Genomic DNA, 21,951 nt, shown 5'->3' with positions numbered 1-21,951 from the left:
TGTTGTGGCTGGTGGGGGCCGCTGCCCTGGGGGCGACCCCAGCCCTGCCCAGTGAGTGCGGGGAGGACCCTGAATTTGGAGATCCCGGTTTTGGGGAGTCCCAGGGATGGAGGAAGTCCCGGTTTTGGGGAGGTTCTGATTTTTGGGATTCCCGATTTTTGGACTCACGGTTTTGGGGGGGCATGGGTGTGTCCCAGGACAGAAGGGGCCCAGTTTTGGGGTGTTCCGATTTTGGGGTATTGCAATTTTCAGGGTACCAATTTTGAAAGATTCTGATTTGGATTTTTTTTGGGGGGGTCCCAGTTTTGGGAGGTCCCAGGGACAGGAGGGCCCCAGTTTTGGGGGGGTTCTGGGGACAGAGCCCTGAGTTTGGAGAATCCCAACTTTGGGCAGGTCCAGATTTTAGGGAATCTCAGTTTTGGGATTTCCTGGATTGGGGTGTCTATTTTGGCAGATTCCTGTTTTTAGGGGATCCCAGTTTCAGAGGGTCTCAGGCTCAGGAGGATCTCAATTTTGGGGATTCTCGAATTTGAAGGATCCCGATTTTGAGGGCTTTGAAGGTGATGGTGGGGCTCCCGGTTTTGGAGGATCCTGATTTGGAGGGATTCTGCTTTTGGGGGGGTTGCGGGCTTGGGGATCCCAATCTTGGGAGATCCTGGTCTTGGGGGAATCCGCCAAAATAGACACCCCAGAGATGCCACAGGAGGAGGGGCTTCAAACCCAGCCCAGGGAGCTCTGAGGAGGAAAGACCCAACCTGTGCCGGGAAGGCAGCCGGAGATCCAGCCGGGCCTCTGAGCTGGTGGTCCATGAGCAGCTTCAGGATGGGGAGAAGCCCTACAAGTGCTTGGAGTGTGGGAAGAGCTTCAGCCGCAGCAGGAGCCTGATCTGCCACTAGATGATCCACACTGGGGAATGGGCCTTACGAGTGTAGGGAATGTGGGAAGGGCTTCAGCTGCAGTTCTGAACTCATCCGTCACCAGCGCATCCACACTGGGGAGAGGCCCTACAAGTGTCCCAGGTGTGGAAAGAGGTGTCAGACCAGCTCAGATCTCCTCAGGCACCAAAGGATTCACATGGATGTGAGGCCGTTCTGCTGCCCCGACTGTGGGGAGGGCTTCAAGGAGAAGTCCATCCTCATCATCCACCAGCGCATCCACACTGGGGAGAGGCCCTACGTGTGTGGGGAATGTGGGAAGAGCTTCAGCCACAGCACCAGCCTGATCCGCCACCAGAGGACACACACCGGGGAACGTCCCTATGAGTGTGGGGAATGTGGGATGACCTTCAGCCAGAGGTCCCAACTGACCATCCACCAGATGATCCACACTGGGGAGAGGCCCTACGAGTGTCCCAAGTGTGGGAAGAGGTTTCAGATCAGCTCCAGTCTCCTCATGCACCTGCGGATTCACAGAGAGGAGAGGCCCTTCCGCTGTCCCGACTGTGGGAAGGGCTTCAAGCAAAACTCCAACCTCGTCACCCACCGGCGCATCCACACCGGGGAGAGGCCCTACGAGTGTCCCCAGTGTGGGAAGAGATTCACTGACAGGTCTAACTTCACTAAACATCAAAGGAGGCACCAGTAAAGGAAGCCCTGCATGTGCCTCAAGTGCAGGAAGAGCTTCGTCCGCTGCTCCAGCTCCATCCCCCACCAGGGGGACCCATGCTGGGCAGAGCCCTGATGACCCACATTCTGCGCTGGGAGGACACTGGGCTGGTGGTCGTTTTGTTTCAGTTCCTATTATCTTTTCATTCATCCTCATCCCATTAAAACAGACAAAATAGTTGTCAAAATCAAGATATTTATTAAAGGCATCTAAAGCCTCACTGCCTCACTTTTTACTAGTGCTTCAAGGGAATCTGGAAGTCAAGGAGATATTTGGGAAGATTTGGGGGTTGTGAGGGTATTTGGTGTAGTTGTCTCCATTTCTTGGCACTCAAAGGGACGAGAGGGTTCAATCTGTCACTTCAAAACCACTTAATGCCACTGAAAACTACTCAATCCCACTCCAAAATTATTCAATTCCACAGTCCCTCAGGGTGTGATGCCTTAAGTTTTAGCTTTCATATTTTTCTTATTTTGCACTGCCTAGGTTTGTAGTTTTGAACTTCATATTAAGTGTTAGTGAGCTCTCTTCACAGAGTAGGTAGACAAAACAATTCCTTTTCTAGCTTGATACCAAGGACAGTCGCTATAAGTTTCAGGCCCAAAAGCATAAACGAGGGTGGACTGAAGAGAGAAAACGGGAAGGATGGGATTTTATCATCTGACGCTGTAATTGGACCATGAACCCAAATATGCAGATGGACCTAAACTTCTAGAAATGTGAGACCTCATGATCAGTTGTCCATTTTTGTGGCCATTTTTGGTCCATCTTGGGTGTAGCCCTGTCCAGGCTCTTGTACTGCCCAAAGTGTATCTTTTAAGACCTTTTAATTGACTTTATTCTTATTTCAATCTGGCCTCTGTTCTAGGTCAGCCTTCTGAAGGCATCAGATGGAATGGAGTTGGAAGGTGACTGGGCGAAGTGGGATGCAAATCCGGAGGGGTGAGATGGGCATTGGGTGGGGCAGAATGGGTGGGATGGAGATTGGTGGAACTTTTTAAAAATTCTTTTTCATTTCTTTTTTATCTTTCTTGATTCTGCTGCTGTGCTTCTGCACTTCTTTTTACTCCTGGATTTCTCAGCTTCTCTGAGCTGAGCTCCCTTATGGGGAATCCTGCTTATCACAGTCCTCTGTGTCAGGACAAAAACTCCAAAGCCTGTTAGGATCTTGTTTTTTGTGTTTATTAGGATATTATCACAAAACTTGACAGGTCTCTTCAGACTTTCTGCACAAGTTTAATTCACCGCAATCTGGCTAATTTTCTTCTGGTGGTACAGAATGGCCTGATAGCTCACTTTGTCCTTTGAAGACGCAAAATGGCCCTGAACTATGCAATTCTTTTATTTCTATACTTATTCTTATCCAGTTAACCATAGACACAAATATTATTTTTCTTAATTACCCATTGACCCATCACCGGTGTGCTGCATTGTGGCATTTTCTATCCAATCACCTACTATTACCCAAAAACCTCTAGAAGAAGCACATGAAGAAGAAGAAGAAAAAGAAAAAAGATTGTAAATCCTTCATCTTGCCTTCTGCTTTCTAAACTATTTTAAACTCTAAACTTTAACTTTTTCACCCAGTGACTTAAGAAAACTCTCTAATCTACACACTCACACTTTTAGCTTTTCTAACTTTAACAGTTGTTTTCATGTATCACCATGAAAACATGCTCATAAATTTCATATTATACTAAATTCAGTGTTTTTCTGGATCTTAGAACTAAGTATCAGAAACAAGTGCACACACTCTGTGTCTCAGACTCCAACAACTGGGAGGTATGAAATGGGAGAAATAGGACTTGGGAAGGGGGGTCTTGATGTCCAACAGGGGTGGGATGTGTTGGTGTGGGAACTGACAATGGTCAAATAAGAGAATTTTATGCTTCAGGCATTAGCTTGAGTCTGTGTGAAACTAGTTCTCACCCTGGCCTGAGGAATCATAGGGAAGAATCCATACAGTCCTTAGAGAAGGAAAACAGTCTTTGCAGGTGTTGGTTGCCCCCTTGTTGTTTGTGTTATAAATACACTCGAGAGAGTGTTAAAATTGATTAAAGAAAAGTTTTATTAATTGTAGCAAGCAAGATAATAAGCAAATCACAGCGCGCTGACGGCCAAAAAGTAACCCACTTCTGGCCGCGTCTCCGTGCCCCCCCGCATTCCCTTTTATCTGTTCGGCTCTTCTGCTGAGTATCTTCCTGTGAGTTCTCTTTGCGCCTGCGTTCTTCCAGCCTTCAGGGGTTTTTTCTGGTCTTCTGCCCTCTTGTGATCACAAGATTCATTTCTCCTCTGACCTTCTACCCCTTTCGGAGGTTTAATCTCGGCGGCTTTCTGGAATTCAAAGAATCTCGGCAAGGCCATAATAATTATGCCAGCGTCAGTATCAACCTTCAATGTAATCGTGATTTTACACAACATAGCATTACAGAACATCATGTTTAGTCGAACAAAAGGGTCTCTATTTATCACAGTTTGCTTGCAAGAAACAATCTAGGGGTGGTGTTCCTAACTGTCCAATGATGGTGATGTGTTGGTTTAATGACCAATGAGAGTTTTACCTTTTCAGACCTTCTAAGAACTGTCTATAAAAGAAGATCTGTAATAATAAAACTTGCTCTCTTCTGCAACCCAGCTAGAGAGTCCGTGACATACTTTGCCATTCCTAATATAGTGTGACATCTGGTAGAACCCAATGTTCCTTGCAACCAAGAACTGAAGGACATTGGAGTCTCCCTCCTCCTCCTTTGAGAGGTAAGGAGTTTTTCCCTGTGTGCTTCTGGACAGCTACAGGTGTCAGTGACCCTGGGTAGAGAACCCAGCCAGTGAGTGGGATTGGAATAGCAAATCTCAATGAAGCTAGAGCTTAGATTCCTGGGATAAGACACTGCATCTGCATATTGGACTCACTGGGCATTGAGATAAAGGTTTTCCAAAAAGGGAAACTGAAGTTCTGCAGAGGAACAAACTTGTCCTCTCTCTGAATTGAATGTAAGCAGTAACTGGGGACTCACTCTATCTGAAGGCTTTAAAGCGTTACAGCTGAGGCAAGAGCAGATCAGCCTGGGTGGGTCCTTGTTTGATGGATCCCCGGATAGCCTGGTTCCTGCCAGAGCAGCTCGGCCCCTCAAACCGCCTGTGGATGTGGATCTGGGAGACCACGCAGGGGGTCCGCAACCTCTACTTCCAGTAGTGGTAGCAGCAGCAGCAACAGCAGCAGCAGTGGAGCACCCCCACTGTGGCCGGCCCGACCTCCTCTCACAGCATGTACCGTTGCCCGCCATGCCAGCCTGTCCGGACTTCTGAAGACACCAACTACCTCCGCTGATACAACTTTGTCCTGAAGCTGAGAGAAAGTCAGACAAAATACACTGTAACAAAGGTTTCTTCCCCATGGTCTCTCCCTGTGGGTTTCGGGGGCGAAAATTTTGCCTTCTGAGTGTTCTATGCCTTTAACTTTTCCTGTGTTTATTTTAAGGATTGCCCGTGTGCTCTCCCTGTGGCGCTGCAGACAGTGACCCCCACCACGCTCCAGTGGCGGAAGGGCCGGGGCAGTGGCTGGGCGGGGATTTACAGACAGCAGCTTGGGGTTCTTGGTCCAGGCTTTTCCCCTCTCCTGCCACACGGCACGGCAGGCACCGCTGTGATGTTAGCACACACCCCCCTCCCCTTTTCTTCTTACGGAATTTCTATTAGACAAGCAACTTTGCTGCACTTCCACAGATAAAACAAATTGGTCTAAGTTTAAAGTGTTAGCTCTCTAGGATGATTGCTATTATCTGAGAAGCACTCTTATCCTGACAGAATTTCAAAGGACATCAATTATTACTGGTTCATTTGGTTTTACCCCAGGATTCTTGAGAATCTTGTTTTAAAATTGTATGATGTAGGAGATTCTTTTCCAGTTAAGGTGGGAACTGGCCACGCCTTAGCTCCTTCTGGATAAGAATTACCAACAGACCCAGATATTTCTGCAGCAAAAATTACATGAGTACTTTGACCCAGCAATTTGACTTGTAAATATAACAGCTGAATCAATCTTTGGAGTGAACCTGAAACCCTCACCATACAGAGGTGTTCAGGTCTTTTTCACTGGAAAGAAACACTTTAGCTGTTTGCAGTTTCTGGGCTGATCAAATTTATAGAAAAATAATTAATTTGAATAAGGTATATTTATATTAGAAATTTGAAAAATTAATTATCAAATCTAAATGTTGACTGACTAACAACAGTAAAGCCTAATTAATTTCTTAACTTGGGACAAGATACGCCTGTGTTTTATTAACAGCAGGTTCAAGCAGTCACATTGTGGGAAATGAAATTCTAAAGTTACAAGTTGTTAAATTAAGAGTTGGTTGCTGTTAATGTTTGACTGACCGATTGTTGGAGTTTCTAGTGTCTTTACCCCTGGTTGCCTTCTCGCTGCTTCACCTGTGGTTACTTTTCCCTGACATTGTATCCCCTTCCCCCCCGGTAGTGACGTCACTGCGCCCCAAGATGGCGCCTGAGGCTGCACGCAAATGAGGTTGGACTGAGCGCTGCCGGGAAACAAAAACCCCTAACAACAACGAGCCAAAAGGAAAATAAAGGACCAAAAGAACATATCCTGGTGAACTAAGAAGGAAGACCGTCCTCCTACACCATCTGGACCTGCTTAGAAGTGGTCGCCATGACCTAAAGAACTGTAAAGGATTGTTTCCCCCCCCGGACTACGAACCGGTAAAGCCGTTTTCCTACGGATTCCTGTAAGGAAGGAAGACCCAGCTCTGCCCTAGTGACAAAGCTACACGGATCTTCCTGTTCTGCAGCATCCAGTGGGAGCAGTGGTGGTGTGCGCGACCCCGCGGGTCCCCCCCCCAGAGCTGTCCTGTTTAATGAAGGCCTTTTTAAAAGGAGTTGTTCTCCTGGTCCTCTCATCACAACATCAGACACCCATCACCTTCAAGGAGTGAAAAGGAACAGCATGGGTTATGAATAGCATAACCTTTGTGGCTAAATCAACAACAGAGGACTGACACAATTATGTGTCTGGAAATTATACAGACAATTTGACAACAAAAGCCGTATGTCAGCATCATGGTACTGTGTTTACATGGACCTTTTTTTTCAGTTATTCCCTGTTTCAGGATTCAAGAAGACATCTAGTGATGCTAAAGATCATCATCTTCAGTTGATGGACTTTCCCTGAATTTCATTTATTTGGACTCTAAAACAAAAATTACTAATTTAAAAAAAAATAATTATTAATTTTCTATGAGGTAATTTTACCTCAGGTAATATCCCATGTGTTTTTGGTATGCTTGTAGTTACCAAGGGCTGTGGTTTTACTTTGTGGATCATGTAGATCTTTGGGAATCAGATTCATCAAGCAAATTCCTCCATTGATATTACTGTTTTCAATTCAGATTCTCATCATACAGGTATCATTGGCAAAATTGAGCGAGCAATGGTGCCATCCTGCACATCCTGCAATGAGGTCTCTCTAAAACTTACAAGTTACAAAGCCCGTACAGCTCACTCTGGTATTTTTACCACACTTTCTGCAAAGGTAAAAAGTGTAAGTGCAAATACACAGATTTTCAACAGCTTGGAAGGGGTTTTGGAGATTAAAGTTTAAATATTTAGCCTCTACAGTCTTGCAGCCTTTATCGGAGTAAACCTGTTCCTTGAGGAGGTAAGTCATCTCATCAACTATCACATGCCTTTGCAACCATAAAAAAAAACAACAAACAAACAAAAAAAACCCAAAAAAACCACCCATGCTGTCTGAATTAATTGCTCATTTTGAAAGTTGTTCTTCCAATATAGCAGGAAGACTTTTAATGGAGCTTTGCTAACAGCTCAGAAAACAAGAAAAGCTGTTGATACCTGCAAGGATGAAACTGACTGTCAAGTGCTAAAAGGTCACAAACCAAGCTTGGCCCACAGTTAATTAGCTCTGAATCTGGTCAATGAATCTGCTTATATAGCAGACATAACCAAATGTTTAATTTTCACTTTTGAAAGAAGTCAATGATGCAACCTTGTTTCATTATTGAAAATTTTTCCTGCACATTCAGAGTCACTCCAATTTTCCAGGTTTAACTGACTCCTTGCAAGAATGAACAATAGGACTTGATGGTAATGCATAAAGAACTCGATAGCACATGCCAGAGAACCTCCCTGACCATTCTAACTCAGTGTCCAATTGAGGTTCCATCTGGTAATCAACAAGTTACTAAAGGGACCTCTGATGCTGTGTTTGTTTTCTTTCCTGCAGGGGCCTAGCAAGAGATTACAAATGCCGCCTTTCTGCCCTCAAAGAAAAAAGGGAGCTGTGGATGCTAAATGCACAAAGCAAGCAGGGAACACAGAGCCTGTGTGAAACTAAGTCACACAAACTTCTCACTCTGGCCTGGGAAAGCATAAAGAAGAATCTAAACAGTCATTGGAAAAAGACAACAACCTTTGCAGGTGTTGTTTAGGATCCTTGTTGTTTACTTGCAAGAAACATTCAAGGGGTGGTGTTCCACTTGACCAATGATAGTGATGTGTTGGTTTAATGACCAGTGACAGTTTTACCTCTCAGATCTGTCTATAAGAGAAGATCAAGATCAAGGATAGTAGTTGGCAGCAGCCTCAGGGGAGACAAAGAGTTACATTGTCCCACCCCAAACCCCTTGAGAAGGGTGGCCCAGGTGTTCTGATTGGGTTTGAGTCCCTGGGGGGTTCTCCCTTGGTGTGCTTCTACTGGTCCCTGACCCTGAACTTCACCCTCAAGGGTGTAGACCCTTAGGGGTTCTGTCCCTCAAAAACCCCAGCTGTGTCTCTGTTCAGAGCTCTCTGTCCTGGACCTGACTTTGTTCCCGTGCTGAATAAATGGTTTCGTGAACCGGGAGCCCGTCTTGTTGGTGTTTCGTGCTGGTCCCCAGAATCCTGCTGCTTCCCTGGACGAGATCCTGAGGTTGCTGACTGCAACAATAATAAACTCAGCTCTCTTGGACAATGCAGCTAAGAGAGTAAGTGTCGTACTTCTCGCCATTTCTAATATAGTGTACATCATCAGGGATGATGGGGTCCATAAAAACCTCCCAAACACCAAGATTCAGCCCTGAAAATGCCTCCTGGGAGTTCCCTGTCTCTGGTCTCTCACCTTTGGTGTTCAGGGTTTCCCCCCTGTCCCAGCTGCTGGGGGTCACACTTGTACTGGGGAAAGAACTGTTATTCCTGTTCCCATATCTTTACCTGAAAGCACTTTGATTTCAAGATTATAATAATCTGGAAGGGGGTGGCAGGGGGGGGATGGTTTACATTTTTATCCATTTCAGTGTAGGTTTCTGCCTTCCTTAGCTCACACCTGTCCTTCCAAACCAAAACATTCCAGATGGCCGCTGACTTCTACAGATGGACTTGGGCAGAAAGAAACCCCAATCCCAATGTGCTCATGAATTGTATTTTCCCCAAACCAGGATTTCCCATTCTCAAACCTTGTCCAGATGGAAAAGCAGGCTGTGAGGAAGGGGAAGATGCCCCAGGACACCCAGGCAGGTGAGGAGGAAGTCACTGCCCCTTTCCCCCTCTCTCCTGCTCCATCTCCCAGCCCGGCATGACCCACGGCTGCAGGATAACCCCGCTGCTGACGCCGTCCTGCCGGGGACGCACTGGGGGGATCTCCTTCCCCTTCCCTCTGGCACGAAGGCGAATCACATCCTCTGCCTGTCCTTCCTCCCCCAGACAAGGAACTGAGGACAGAAACCAGGGAGGACAAATCCCTGCTGCAGAACCTTATGAATGAGGCCATTTTGAGCAGCTCCACAGCACAGGGATTCAACGGGGAGGAATATCCCCAGAGATCCTGAAGGAGGAGTGGCTCCAAACCCAGTCCAGGGAGCTCTGAAGAGGAAAGACCCACCCTGTGCTGGGAAGGCAGGCAGAAATCCAGCCAGAGCTTGGACCTGTTGGTCCGTGAGCAGCATCAAAGCAGCAAGAAGCCCTGCAAGTGTGGGGAATGTGGGAAGAGTTGCAGAGATAGCTGCCATCAAATTGTTCACCAGATGATCCACACTGTGGAGAGGCCTTACGAGTGTAGGGAATGTGGGAAGGGCTTCAGACACAACTCCAACCTCACTTGCCACCAGCGCATCCACACTGGGGAGAGGCCCTATGAGTGTCCCAAATGTGGGAAGAGGTTTCAGACCAGCTCCCATCTCCTCCTGCACCCGTGGATTCACAGAGAGGAGAGGCCCTTCTGCTGCCCTGATTGCAGGAAGGACTTCAAGCAAAACCCCAACCTTGTCATCCACTGTTGCATCCACACTGGGGAGAGGCTCTACGAGTGTCCTCAGTGTGGGAAGAGCTTCTCTGTGAGCTCCCACTTGACCCAACACCAACAGAGGCACTGGCAAGGGAAGCCCTGCAAGTGCCCTAACTGCAGGAAGAGCTTTGTGCGCTGTCCCAACTTCTTCCCCATCAGAGGATCTATACTGGGAAGAGAGCTGGTGATCCACATTCCCCTGATCCACATTGGGGAGACACCTGGCTGGTGGTCTCCATGTTCTCCATAGGCATCTGCATGAACACAGGCTCAGGAACATCCATCAGGACTCTGGTTGACATTGGAAATTCATTGGAAAGAACTGATTTTTTTAATTTTACACCCTTAAAAATTACACCTGCTCTATCCAATTGTTTCTTTGGTGGCATCAAGACTGAATGATTTTGGAGGTCTTGTCCTACCTAAATAATTTCCACTTTATTCTTTCAAACCACTCAGAATTGGGGTAACAATAAATAAATTAAATAAAGAGATCTAAAGAGGCATCATTTTACTGGGATTTGGGGCTGAATTTGGGGTTGGTTCACTGGAATATTCAGGAGGATTTGGGTGTTCTGGGACCACCCAAGCCAGGAAACATGGCCATGATCTTGTAGTTGTTTCAGCAGAATGTTTCCACCTGAGCCTGTCCTCCAGGAATTCCAGTTGTCTGTCCAAGTCCCTGGCCTGGGTCTCCCCATCTGATGTGTCCCCCACCAGAGTGCCCAAATCGCTGCTGAAGTGCCCAGGCTGCTCACAGCTGGGGATATTCCTGTCCACCAACCTGTCCTCCCCTGTGCCATGGGGGGTGGAAAGGGTTTAGTTGCTCCTGGGGGGACTGAGACTGGCTTCTGTGACTCTTAGGGGCATTTGTGGTGTGGGGAAGGGCTTTGAGGGGTTTTTGGGGCAGTCTGTGAAGGAGCTTTGGGGTCTTGGCAGGGCTATGTGGCTTGGGGAGTATTTGGGTGAGACTTGGGGGAGATGGAAAGGGGGTTTGGGGGCTCATTGGGTGTTTGTACTGATGGGAGTGGTTGGGCGTGTCCTGGCCGGGAGCTGTGGGGAAGTTTGAAAAATCTGGGAGTGGCTGTGGGGCTGGGAGGGCATTTTGTGTGGTTGTGACTCTCCCAGAACCCCAAAGCTGCCACCAGACCCCAACCCAAAGATGCTGCTGGAGTTTGGGGTTTCCATGTTGGAGTTCATCCTCCGGGTGCTACAGGAGAAGGTGAGGGGGGGTCTCCAGGGGCCGTGTGTGTCCCCCAGAGCGTGTGATCCCCCCATCCCAGTGTCACCCCCATTTCCCTCCCCACAAGGCTCCTGCCCCAGCTCCTGCTCCCCAGGAGAGAATTTGGGGAGGGGGCAGAGGGGGTGTGCAGCCCCCACCGGGGGATGACCCTGCCCCAGCCCCCTTGTTCAGCACCAAGCTGAGCCTGGGACTGCAGGAGGAAGAGGCTGATGGGAAGCAAATCCTGCAGCTGGGACAGAGCTTGGGGTCAGGGAAAGGTCCTGCTCCACACACGTGGCTCAGGTGTGACCCTGCCCTGGGAAGGGAGCAGGACATTCCCATCCCCAACGATCAGACCTGGGAGCAGCACTTGGAGCATAGACATGGAAATACTGGGAGTGACTGGGACCACACTGAGGGCTGCTCAGGGCAACTGGGAATGACTGGTGCATGCTGGAGGTTAACTGGGATATACTGGGAATGAGTGAGGTCTTCCTAGGGGCAACTGGAACCATACTGGGGACTCTGGGGTGACTGGGAATGAGCATGCAGGGGGAAGCTGGGATATACTGGGGGTGTCTGGAACGACACTGGAGGCAACAACACTGGGAACAACTGGGACCATGTTGGGGGCAACTGGGAGCAACTAGGAGTGACTCTGTCTATACTGGGCACCACTGAGATCATACTGGCAGTGACTGGGACTATATTGGGAGGAACTGGGTGCTACGGAGATCATTCTGGGTAGAACTGGAACAACAATGAGAAGGTCTGGGATCATACTGAGAGTGATCAGGAGCATCCTGATGGCATGATGGCAGTTTGAACCATGTTGAGGGCAACTGGGATATACTGGGAGAACTGGAACTGCACTGAGTGTGACTCAGAGTGGCTGTGGGTGACTGGAATTATGCTTGAAGCAACTGGGAGGAAGTGGGAGTGACTGGGAGTATGCTGGGGTCAACTGTGATCTACTGAGAGAGACTGGGAGTCACTGGGATCATACTGGGAGTGACTGTAACCATGGCAGTGACCTGAGCTGGGCGATGTGGGGCCTCAGGGTGTGCAGGGAGCACTGTGACACTTTGAGGCCTGATGGAACCACAGGGACGTTGTGACACTCTGGGCCTGCCCTGTTTGTGGGGTGTTTCAGGAGCCCCAGGGTGCAAGGGTCACTCTGCTCCTGACTGGAAACTTGAGGCACAGCAAGGAAACAAAGCAACAACTACTTACCAAAAGAACAACACTTGGCATCATTTAACTTAGCTTATACCTTATGACTTAACCTTACAGGTCTGACTGACTCAGACATCCAAGGCACTCCAACCCCTCAGAGAGCAGTATTTCTGCCACATTTTCCAGGGCACAGTGCTGGTGTGTACACACAGACACGAAGAGTCAGTGCAAGGCAGCAGTGAAAATTCCCCTGCAGGGCAGGGAAATGCTCCCTGTGGATGCTTTGGCATCTCCCCAGCGGCCGAAGGGCTGAGCCTGGAGGAGTGGGGGGATCAGCCCAGGCTCCATTGTTGTTCAGGGATGCCCTGAGTGCAGCAAACAAGAAAGTTCCTGGCTCGCAGAGGCCCCACTCAGAGGGAGGTGGCTGGCCCAGGAGAGCTGCAAAGGGCTCTGTCTCATTATGGACTTTTGGGTTTGGGTTCTTTTTCCCTTTGAACTGAAGACTGACAAAAGAGAGGCCATTTTCTCTTGTTCAGTCTCAGTTGTTTATTCTTATCAGCATTCCAAGGTACAAGGAGCTATGTGCACTATGATAGAAAAGGAGTAAAATGGCTAACAAAGATCTTCTTCAAGGTCTTTTATATGTCCATTTACCCAATTAACAGATGCCAACGAAATTATTTTTCTAAGTGACCCAATAACCCAACACCTTTGTGCTGCACTGTAGCATCTTCTATCCAATCACTTACTACTACCCAAAAACCCCTAGGAGAAGAACACGAAAAAGAAAGAAGGACAAGAGACAACACCCTAAATCCTCCATCTTGTCTCCTGTTTTCTAAACTACTTTTTCACCCAGTGATTTAAGAAACTTTCTAATCTACACACTTGCACTTTTCCTATCTAACTTTAGCATTTGTTCTCATGTATCACCATGAAAACATGCTCATGAAGTTCATGTTATATGAAATTCAGTGTTTTTTTGAATCCTAGAACTAAGTATTAGAAACAAGGGCACACACACTGTATCTCAGACTCTAACAGGGCTCTTTCTGGAGTGCTGTTTGTAGGGCCCCAAGAGAGGGGCTTCAGGCAGAGCAATGTTTCATCCTGGCCGCACTTGGCATCAACAGCTTTCTTTGCAAGGCTGAGAACAGGGATGTTGTGCCATGGAGGGAACAGAAACAGTTCCCAGGGCTGCTCCTGAAGCAAGCAGGAGCTGGTTGGGCAGCAGCAGTGCCTGGGAGCAGACAGTGTTTCTGATGAGCTGCACAGGAGCTGAGCCCAGGGGCTGTAGGCCAAGGCCGAGGCCTAAGGAGCATTTCTCAGCTGGCAGGGCAGCCTGAGAAGGGGAGGGGGGAATGCACAAGCCCCATGGAACCAAGGGACCATTTGACACAACAGGGCCCCATGGAATCATGGAGACCACTGTGACATTGCTGGGACTCATGGAACCATGGAGAGACCATTAATTCACTTCACAGTCTCAAGAAACCAAGGGGCCATTCTGACAGTGTGAGGCCACATGGAACCAGTGAGTCCTGCATGCTCACATAGGCTGAGATGGACACTGGTGGTTTCTCTGGCAGGCTCTCTGAGCCCAGCCCAGCTCCCTCCAAGCTGTCCCAGCTGCCCTGAGCTCTCGGCAGCAGCCAGGGCCTCTCCCCAGCACAGCCCAGCCGGCTCTGGCCCTACAGCTCTGCTCAGGGCAGGCTGCTCTGGGCACTGATATGAATAGGCCCTACCTGGAGTCCAGGTTTCGCAAGTGTTCTTTCCAGCCTCTGTTCCAGGTTCTGAAGTGTTCCGGTTCTGAGTTCCATGTCAAACTGTTCCTTGTTACCCCTGTCCTATCACGACCGGAGTCGGAGACTTCCCGACATGGCGACCGGAGTCGGAAACTTCCCGACACGGTGACCAGGGTTGGAGATTTCCCAAGATGGCGATCGGAGCTTATGCAAATCAGCTACCGAAAAACACCATCCCGGACGAAAAACCCGATCCATGGAGCATCGGAACACGAAATAAAGAAACCAAGAGCGATGCCCTGGAGTCGGGATCAAAGGACACTATCTGCCAACTCCGCTCTCCTCGCCATGACTGATAAGAGACTCGCTAGGGATGACACCCCTGGACTTTCGAGCCAAAAGGGGACTCCAGGTTTACCCGCGAGGGAGGTCCCGGCTTTGCCTACACTGCACCCTGTAGGAAGAGCCACATTCCTCCTCCTCCGAGCCGCTTCAGGGGAGCAACGGCGGTGTGCGCGTGACCCGTTGGGCCCCCACCCTAAGCTGGTTCTAATAAAGGCTTTAAAACAGGAGAAAAAGGTCTCCTGGCCCTGTTTTTGTCATTGTGGGTGATGGCAAAAGGAAGGAGGAGACTCACTCGGCTGTACTTCCCAGGAACAGGTTTATTCGGGAGAGGGGATGAACATCAGGGTCTTGGCTAGGACAAATCAGGCCCGAAGAGAGCCCAGAGCACCTCTGTCCATGGGGTTTTATCTCAGGGGTGGGCATAGTTCAGGATCCAATGGAAGCTCGCGGAGGGAGGGGTAAGGGGAGGAGGTTACAATATCAGGGACCAATGGGGATAAAAAGAAGGCAGGAATACAATGTAACAACCAATAACATGTCAAGGAAGGGATGATGTACATGGAAGGAGCTGGAAGGAGAGGTGGGGTTTATGAAATGGATGGGGAGATGAGGCAGGGTAAAGGTGATTGACGAGGAACATTCAGGAAAACTGGGAGGGGTTTACATAACAGACAAATGGAACCAACCAAAGCAGTAAATGGGGGAGAACCAGGAACATACCTAACAGACAAAAACACTAACAATTTTAACAGAACTGAATAAACATACTACAACATCTCCCTCTTTCTTTTTTAGAAAGAGGAGGAAGATATGGTAGGGTCAGGATCAAAAGGGGAACTTGGGGCTGCTTCCTCCACCAGGATGAGGTTCTGCAACTACTTCCTGGGACACGACACTACCCTGCTTCTCTTCATCTGGTGGCCTGCTGGGGTGCTTTGGGGTAAAAGGCTTCACCCATCTTTGTGGGATCCACCTCAGTCCTTGGGGTGTGGAAATGCAGGCATAACCCCACCCCCAAAAGGTCCCAAGATCTTTTGGGACTCTGGATCTCTTACCAGCAGTGGTGGGTGTTCTTGTGTCCTGTAACTTGTGGACTCAAAGTGGCGTACCACTGGAGGGTTTGGATTGTCAGAAGAGCAGTTTAGAAAGCTGATGGTGAACAAGGCCTTGCACAGCCAATCTTGAGGCATGCAGCCTTTCATGCTCTCCTTTTGATGGGTCAGGACCTTTTTGAGCGATTGATGGGCTCGCTCAACGACAGCTTGGCCTGTGGGGGAATGGGGGATGCCTCTTTTATGTTCCACTCCCCACTCCTGCAGGAAATCCTCCAGCTTCCTGGAAACATATGCTGGACCATTATCTGTTTTGATTTCCCTGGGAACCCCCAGCACAGAGAAAGCCTGCATGAGATGTTTATAAACATGCTCAGCTTTCTCTCCCATGTGGGCAGAAGCATAGACTGCACCAGAAAAGGTATTGATGGAGAGGTCTACATATTTGAACCTACCAAAGTCTGGGATGTGCGTGACATCCATTTGCCACACTTCACAGCTCCCCAGACCTCAGGGGTTAACCCGCGAGCCCAGGGATGGCATTGCTGCTGATTGACATTGTGGGCATGTGGCCACATTGGCTCTGGCCTGATCTCGCCTTAGATGGAACTGACAGACCAAACAGGCACATTCTGATGGAACATTTGGTGACTCAGTTTAGCCTGTTGGAACACATCAGGAAGTTGGGCCATTTCAACAGGGGCAGCGAGGGAATCCGCTCTTTCATTCCCCTCGGCTACTGGGCCAGGGAGCTCTGTGTGTGATCGTACATGCATAACAAAGAAAGGCTGCTTTCGGTGAGAAAGGGCATATATTAGTTTCAAAAGCAGCTCAAAAAGCTGAGAATTTGAGACTTCCTTTAATGCTGCATTTTCTGCTCTTGCTACTACCCCTGCTACATAGGCCGAATCAGTCACCAAATTAAATGGTTCGGGGAACCTCTCAAAGGCCCTGACAACAGCAGCCAACTCAGCAACTTGTGGAGATCCCTCCACATACTTAACATCCGTTTCCCACTGCTGAGTCTGAGGATCCACCCAAGTCATTACTGACCTGTGGGATGCTCTGGATGCGTCAGTGAAAACTGTCACTGCCTTGAGAGGTTTTCTGCTCCTGATCTCTTTAGGAATCACACTGAACTTTGAGTTAAACAATTTGTGAGCAGGGGCGTGGACTGAAACCTGTCCACTGTAGCTATCCAAAGCAATCTGGAGAGTCTCATTTTCCTGCAGCAATTGGTTAAACATTTCCTTGGTCAGTTTATCTGGGGATGCTCTGTCCTGAGACAGACTGACCGGTACCTGTATGCATGTAAAGTCACACCCGGACATCTCCCGAAGCCTTGCCCTAGCTTTCCTGATAAGCTGAGCCATCAACTCCTGCGGCCCCGTGATACTTTTGGACCTCTGATGACTTAGGAAAACCCACTCTATGATCAAGAGTGGGTCCCTTGAGTCCTGGTCCCATTGATAGATAAACCCAAACAGGTCTGGCAGATTTCCCAGTATAATAAATTCGAAAGATAGGTCTGGTTCATACCTGTGTGCTTGCCTCTCCACTAAGGCATTCGGTACCCTTTCCAGAGCCTTCCGCACCGGTCAGGGACCTGGAAGAACTCAGCTCCTTCTCCCCCTTCGATAATATGAAGGTCCTCAGTAGTGAGACCCAGCCAAGGCCTGACCCAGTTCAAAGTCCCACACAGGGAGTGGAGATCCGCCAGGTTTTTTGGATCGATGTTAATAGCCAATTTTTGAGGAACAATGGTCCTCTCAGCGATCTGTAGGCCCAGATACTTCCAGGGTGGCATCCTTTGAACTTTCTCTTCCTGGAGTTGAAATCCTGCAGAGGTTAGAACTTCAACCACCAGGTCAAGCGCACGTCTCAGTAGATTGTCATGGGGGGCACACACTCGGACATCATCCATGTAATGGTGGATGATGGCCTCCCCTACTTTGGCAAGGACGGGAGACAGCAATGAGGAAACATACCACTGGCAAATGGTGGGCGAGTTTTTCATGCCTTGTGGCAACACTCGCCAGTGGAACCTCCTCACTGGGGCTTCTCGGTTAAGGGTGGGCACCAAGAAGGCAAACCGTGGGGCATTGTCCAGCTGCCAGGTGGAGCACGTCAGCCTGGAGCACCCCCTGAGTCGGCACTGGGGCATGGCACAGTCCCCACAGCGCCAGGAGCAGCAGGGGAGTCACCAGCAGGGCTGGGAAGGGGATTGGGCTGTGCTGGGAGGGAGTTTGAGATAGACTGGTTTAAACTGGGAGAGGAGTTTGGGGGTCTAGAATGGCTGAGAAGGGTTTTGAAGGATGTTAGGGAGGGTGGGATGGGGTTCTGGGGATCCTGGTGGACACTGGGAGGGATTTTGGGGGTGCTGGGTGTAACTGGGAGGGATCTGAGTGAGCCTGGAGGGGCTGGAGTAAGACTGGGGATTGGAAGGCGGAGGATGGAATGAGGTTGGTTGTGCTGGAAGAGACTGGGAGGGGTCTTGATGAGTCCTGGTGCGGCTGGGAAGGGACTGGGAGAGAATTTGGGGGTCCTAGGGCAGTGGGGGGCAACTGGGAGGGGGCTGTGGGATCCTGAGAGGGACAGGAGGGTTTTGGGGGGTCCTGGGGAGGCTGGGAAGAGACTGTAAGGTTTCAGAAGGTCCTGGGTGGGCTTCGTCTTCCTGGTGTTGGGGCTCAGCTTCTACCTGCAAAGGAAGGTTGGGGGGTGGGGGGGGGGTTCCCAGGGGCCATGTCCCCCCTCCCCCTGAGTGTGTGTGCTCCCCCCAGGGCCCCCAGCCCAGCGTCACCCCCTTTTCTCTGCCCACAGAGCTCCTGAGCCGCCAACAGCTACAGCTGCTCCCCAATGGCCTCGGGCCCAGCTGGGACCTCCGGGCTCTGTCCCTGCGCTGATTTTGGGGGGGTCGTGTGTACCCCCAGCCCCGCTGTTACTCTGCCCCCACCAAACTGTTCCCAGTGTTCCCAATAAAGCTTCCCAGTTCTCCCCAGACCTGCTTATGGGGAGCAGTGGGGAGGGACTTGGGGGACCCCACAGGTGCGGCCATGACTTGGGGTTGGGGCAGACCTGGTCCTGGGATAGATCAGAAATGGGGACTGCTGTGTGTCTTCCCCCCATGTCACCCTGCTCTGGGGGTCCTTGGGAGGCACCTGAACCCCAAAAGGCACTGCAACTCCCTGAAGCTGCCAGGGGAATGTGGGGAGGGTGTACATGGGGGGTGCCCAGGCTGGGCCAAGAGCCCAGTGCTGCCCCAGCCTGACCTGCTCCAGCTCCATCCCAGCTCCTCCCGCAGGATGAAACACTGTTGGGAAAACTGGGGGCCCAAGGGTGGGTGCTGGGGCCAGGTGGGGAACAGAAGAAGGGATGGAGGAGGGCAGAGGAAGGAAAGGGAGAACGGTTGGAGAGGAGGTGGGATTAGAAAGGAGCAGGAGTGAGACTCCTCCCAATGTAATTTTGGGGCCCCAGTCCCCTCTTTTCCCCTGGTCTTTCACCCCTCCCCACTGCCCCCAGTCCCCTCCCTCCTCAGTCTGGGGATCCCATCCCCCTTTCACTCCATTCTGGCACCTCCTAGCAGCTCTTTCCTGGGAGGAATCCCCCAGTTTGGGGATTTTTGGGGTGCAGTTCTGCAGGGAGACAGCTCTGTCAGGCTTTCCCATGTGTCCCCATGTCACTCTCTTTGTCTATGTCCCTCAATGTCCCCACCCATGTCTTATCTCAATGTCTTTATTTTTACCCCAGTTTCAGGTGTTTTCAAAGGATGAAGAGAAATGAGAAGCAAGTCAAGGCCAAAAGAAAAGGATTTCCGTGTCTGTGCCAGCTGAGGATCCCCATGCTTGGGTGGGAGGGAAGAACCCTTTTTGGAGGGGTTTCCACCCCACTGTCTCCAAAATTTGGTCTTTGCCCCAGTTCATCATCATTTAGCTTTGGAAGACACCCTTGAGCAACAGGAAATCAAAACTCTGCAATCACTGAGGTTGGAAAAGACCTCCAAGACCATCCACTATTCCTTGATACCACCAGAAGATAGGATTGAATGAAAAAGATTTTTTGGGTTTTAGGTCAACAAATCTGCTCTCCCCAAGGAATTCCCATTCTCGGTCTGCATCTCAATGGGTGTTCCTGCCCCTGTGTTCATCCAGGTGCCAACAGGGAGCCAGGAAGATGTGGAGCCTCTAGCCAGGTGTTGTCCCAACATGGATCACCAGGACCATGGATCACCAGGGCTCTGCCCAATGGGGGGTCACTGGAGATCATCGAACATGGATCCTCCCATGGGGGATGGAGCTGGAGCAGCACACAAAGTTCTTCCCACACCTCCTGTAGGGCTTCTCTTAGTGGTGCCTCTGCTGCTGTCAGGTCAAGTGAAAGCTCTGTGAGAAGCTCTTCCCACACCGGGGACACTCATAGAGCCTCTCCCCAGTGTGGATGCACCGGTGCCTGACAAGAGTGGAGTTGCAGTTGAAGCCCTCCCCACAGTCAGGGCAGCAGAAGGGCCTCTCATCCAATGCGCTCATGTCTGAGGAGAGTGGAGCTGGTCTGAAACCGCTTCCCACTCTCAGGACACTCATAGGGCCTCTCCCCAGTGTGGATGAGCTGGTGATACCTAAGGGTGGAGCTCTGCCCAAAGCTTTTCCCACATTCCAAGCAGGTTTAGGGCTGTTCCCCAGTGTGCATCACCTGGTGATTGATCAGGTTGGAGCTGGTGCTGAAGCTCTTCCCACATTCCCCACACTCGTAGGGCTTTTCCCCAGTGTGGATCATCTGGTGCTTGATTAAGCTGCAGCTCTGGCTGAAGCTCTCCCCACATTCCCCACATTTGTAGGGCTTTTCCCCAGTGTGGATCAACTGTGCCAGATTAGGTGGGAGATCCAGCTGAAGCTCTTTCCACATTCCTCACACTCATAGGACTTCCCCAGTGTAGATCACCTGGTGTTCAATCAGACCAGAGATGTTCCTAAAGCTCTTCCCACATTTCCCACTCATAGGCACTTATAGGGTCACCCCCCATTGTGGACTCTCTGATGCCGGATCAGGTTGGAGCTCTGGCTGAATCTCTTCCTACATTCCCGACAGTCATAGGGTGTTTTCCCAGTGTAGATCACCTGGTGCTGGATCAGGCTTGAGCTGTAGCTGAAAGCCTTCCCACATTTCAAGCACTTGGAGGGCTTCTCCTCCAGCTCTGAGCTCCGGCTGGATCTCCAGCCGCTGTCCTGGCACAGGGCGGGGACTTTCCTCCCCACAGCTCCCTGGGCTGGGTTTGCAGCCCGTCCTTATGTGGGATCTCTGGGGCTTTTCCTCATCCTCCATCTGGCCACTCCCTGGGAATGAAAAATCCTGGTTTGGGAGAAAAAATAAGAGGTGAGCACCTTGGTCTGGGGATTCCTCCTTGTCCAAGTTCATCTCAGGAAGTCATTGGGCACCTCTAAAACACCAACATAGAGCCCCAAACATCCTCCAAACATCAAGAGAGATCAGAAACTCACCAAATATCAAGATGCAGCCAAAACCTCCTTAGGCGTAGAAAGACTCAGCCCCTGCAAAAAATCAAAGCACCAACATTTAGCCCAATAAAGCTCAGAAACACCAAGATTCAGCTCTGTGAAAATCATGGATCGCCCTCCCCGGTCACCTGCTGCATGTTGTGGGGGGAAACACACCAGGGGCTGGGAGGCTGCAGATACAGGGAGGGCTAGAACCTTGTAGTGTTGCCTGTTTCTGCTCCTCCTTCTCATGTGTCCCTACTCCTCCTCACACTCCTCTTCCTCCTTCTATTCCTCCTTCTCCTGCACAATCTCACCTTCTACTCCCATGGGTATGGTTTGACCATTTTTTTCTTCAACCCTGCTTCCCCTTCCCTTCCCCTCCTGCCCCCAGGCCCAGCACCCACTGCTGGCTCCCTCTTCCCACCCCAGTCCCACAGCATCCCTCTGCAGGGGCAGGGATGCAGCTGGGCCAGCTCGGCCTGGGGCAGCGCTGGGCTCTTGGTCGCTTCCGCCCACACTCGCTCCCCACTGCAGCTGCTCCTGCCAGGACAGTGCGGGGGGGGCCTGGCCTTGGCACTCCCCCCTCCCCAGATTCTCCTCACGGGGGGCGCTGGGGCCCAGGTGGGGCAGAGTTGGGCTCCAGGTGAGGAATGCTGGCAGCTGCGGTATTGGGGATGTAAAAACGCTCGCTCCCGGTGAGAGACTTCTCCAGGGTCAAGCTGTTCAAGTATAAGCAATTTATTATAAGGGTAATAGGAGGGAAGACCTGTGTCCGCCACCAGCCTCGGCGTCCACATGGTCAGGGGGAGGGGAGAGAGCACAGGTAGAGCAGGGGAGGTGAGGTTGGAAGGGGGAGGGAGGGAGGGAGTAAGAGAAACAGAGGGAAAGAGGGAAAAACCAGAGGGAGAGAGCAGGGAGGATGAGAGGGGTAGGAGCAGGGAGAGGGGGCTGAGAGTTAAGAGTGGGGGAGAGGGGGAGAGGGATAAGGGGGAGGGGTTCAGAGGTAAGAGCTAAGGGCTAA

At 50.4% G+C, this 21,951-nt stretch overlaps 1 long non-coding RNA gene and 3 pseudogenes across 1 annotated transcript; 3 read left to right on the top strand and 1 right to left on the bottom strand.

The window, feature by feature from the left end:
• The first annotated feature begins 683 nt into the window (after positions 1 to 683).
• Positions 684 to 1,584, top strand: LOC107199028 (annotated as a pseudogene).
• Positions 1,585 to 7,068: 5,484 nt separating this feature from the next.
• Positions 7,069 to 8,692, top strand: LOC107199027. Its single transcript, XR_004495698.1, has 3 exons — positions 7,069 to 7,279; positions 7,865 to 8,058; positions 8,422 to 8,692. It is a non-coding gene; the product is annotated as an uncharacterized LOC107199027 (long non-coding RNA).
• A 276-nt stretch (positions 8,693 to 8,968) lies between these two features.
• LOC117243685 lies at positions 8,969 to 10,590 on the top strand (annotated as a pseudogene).
• An 8,564-nt stretch (positions 10,591 to 19,154) lies between these two features.
• LOC107199024 lies at positions 19,155 to 21,257 on the bottom strand (annotated as a pseudogene).
• Positions 21,258 to 21,951: the final 694 nt, after the last annotated feature.

This window comes from Parus major, unplaced genomic scaffold, assembly GCF_001522545.3.
Source record: "Parus major isolate Abel unplaced genomic scaffold, Parus_major1.1 Scaffold411, whole genome shotgun sequence".
Lineage (NCBI taxonomy): Eukaryota > Metazoa > Chordata > Aves > Passeriformes > Paridae > Parus > Parus major.
This window is presented reverse-complemented; position numbering and strand designations above follow the sequence as displayed.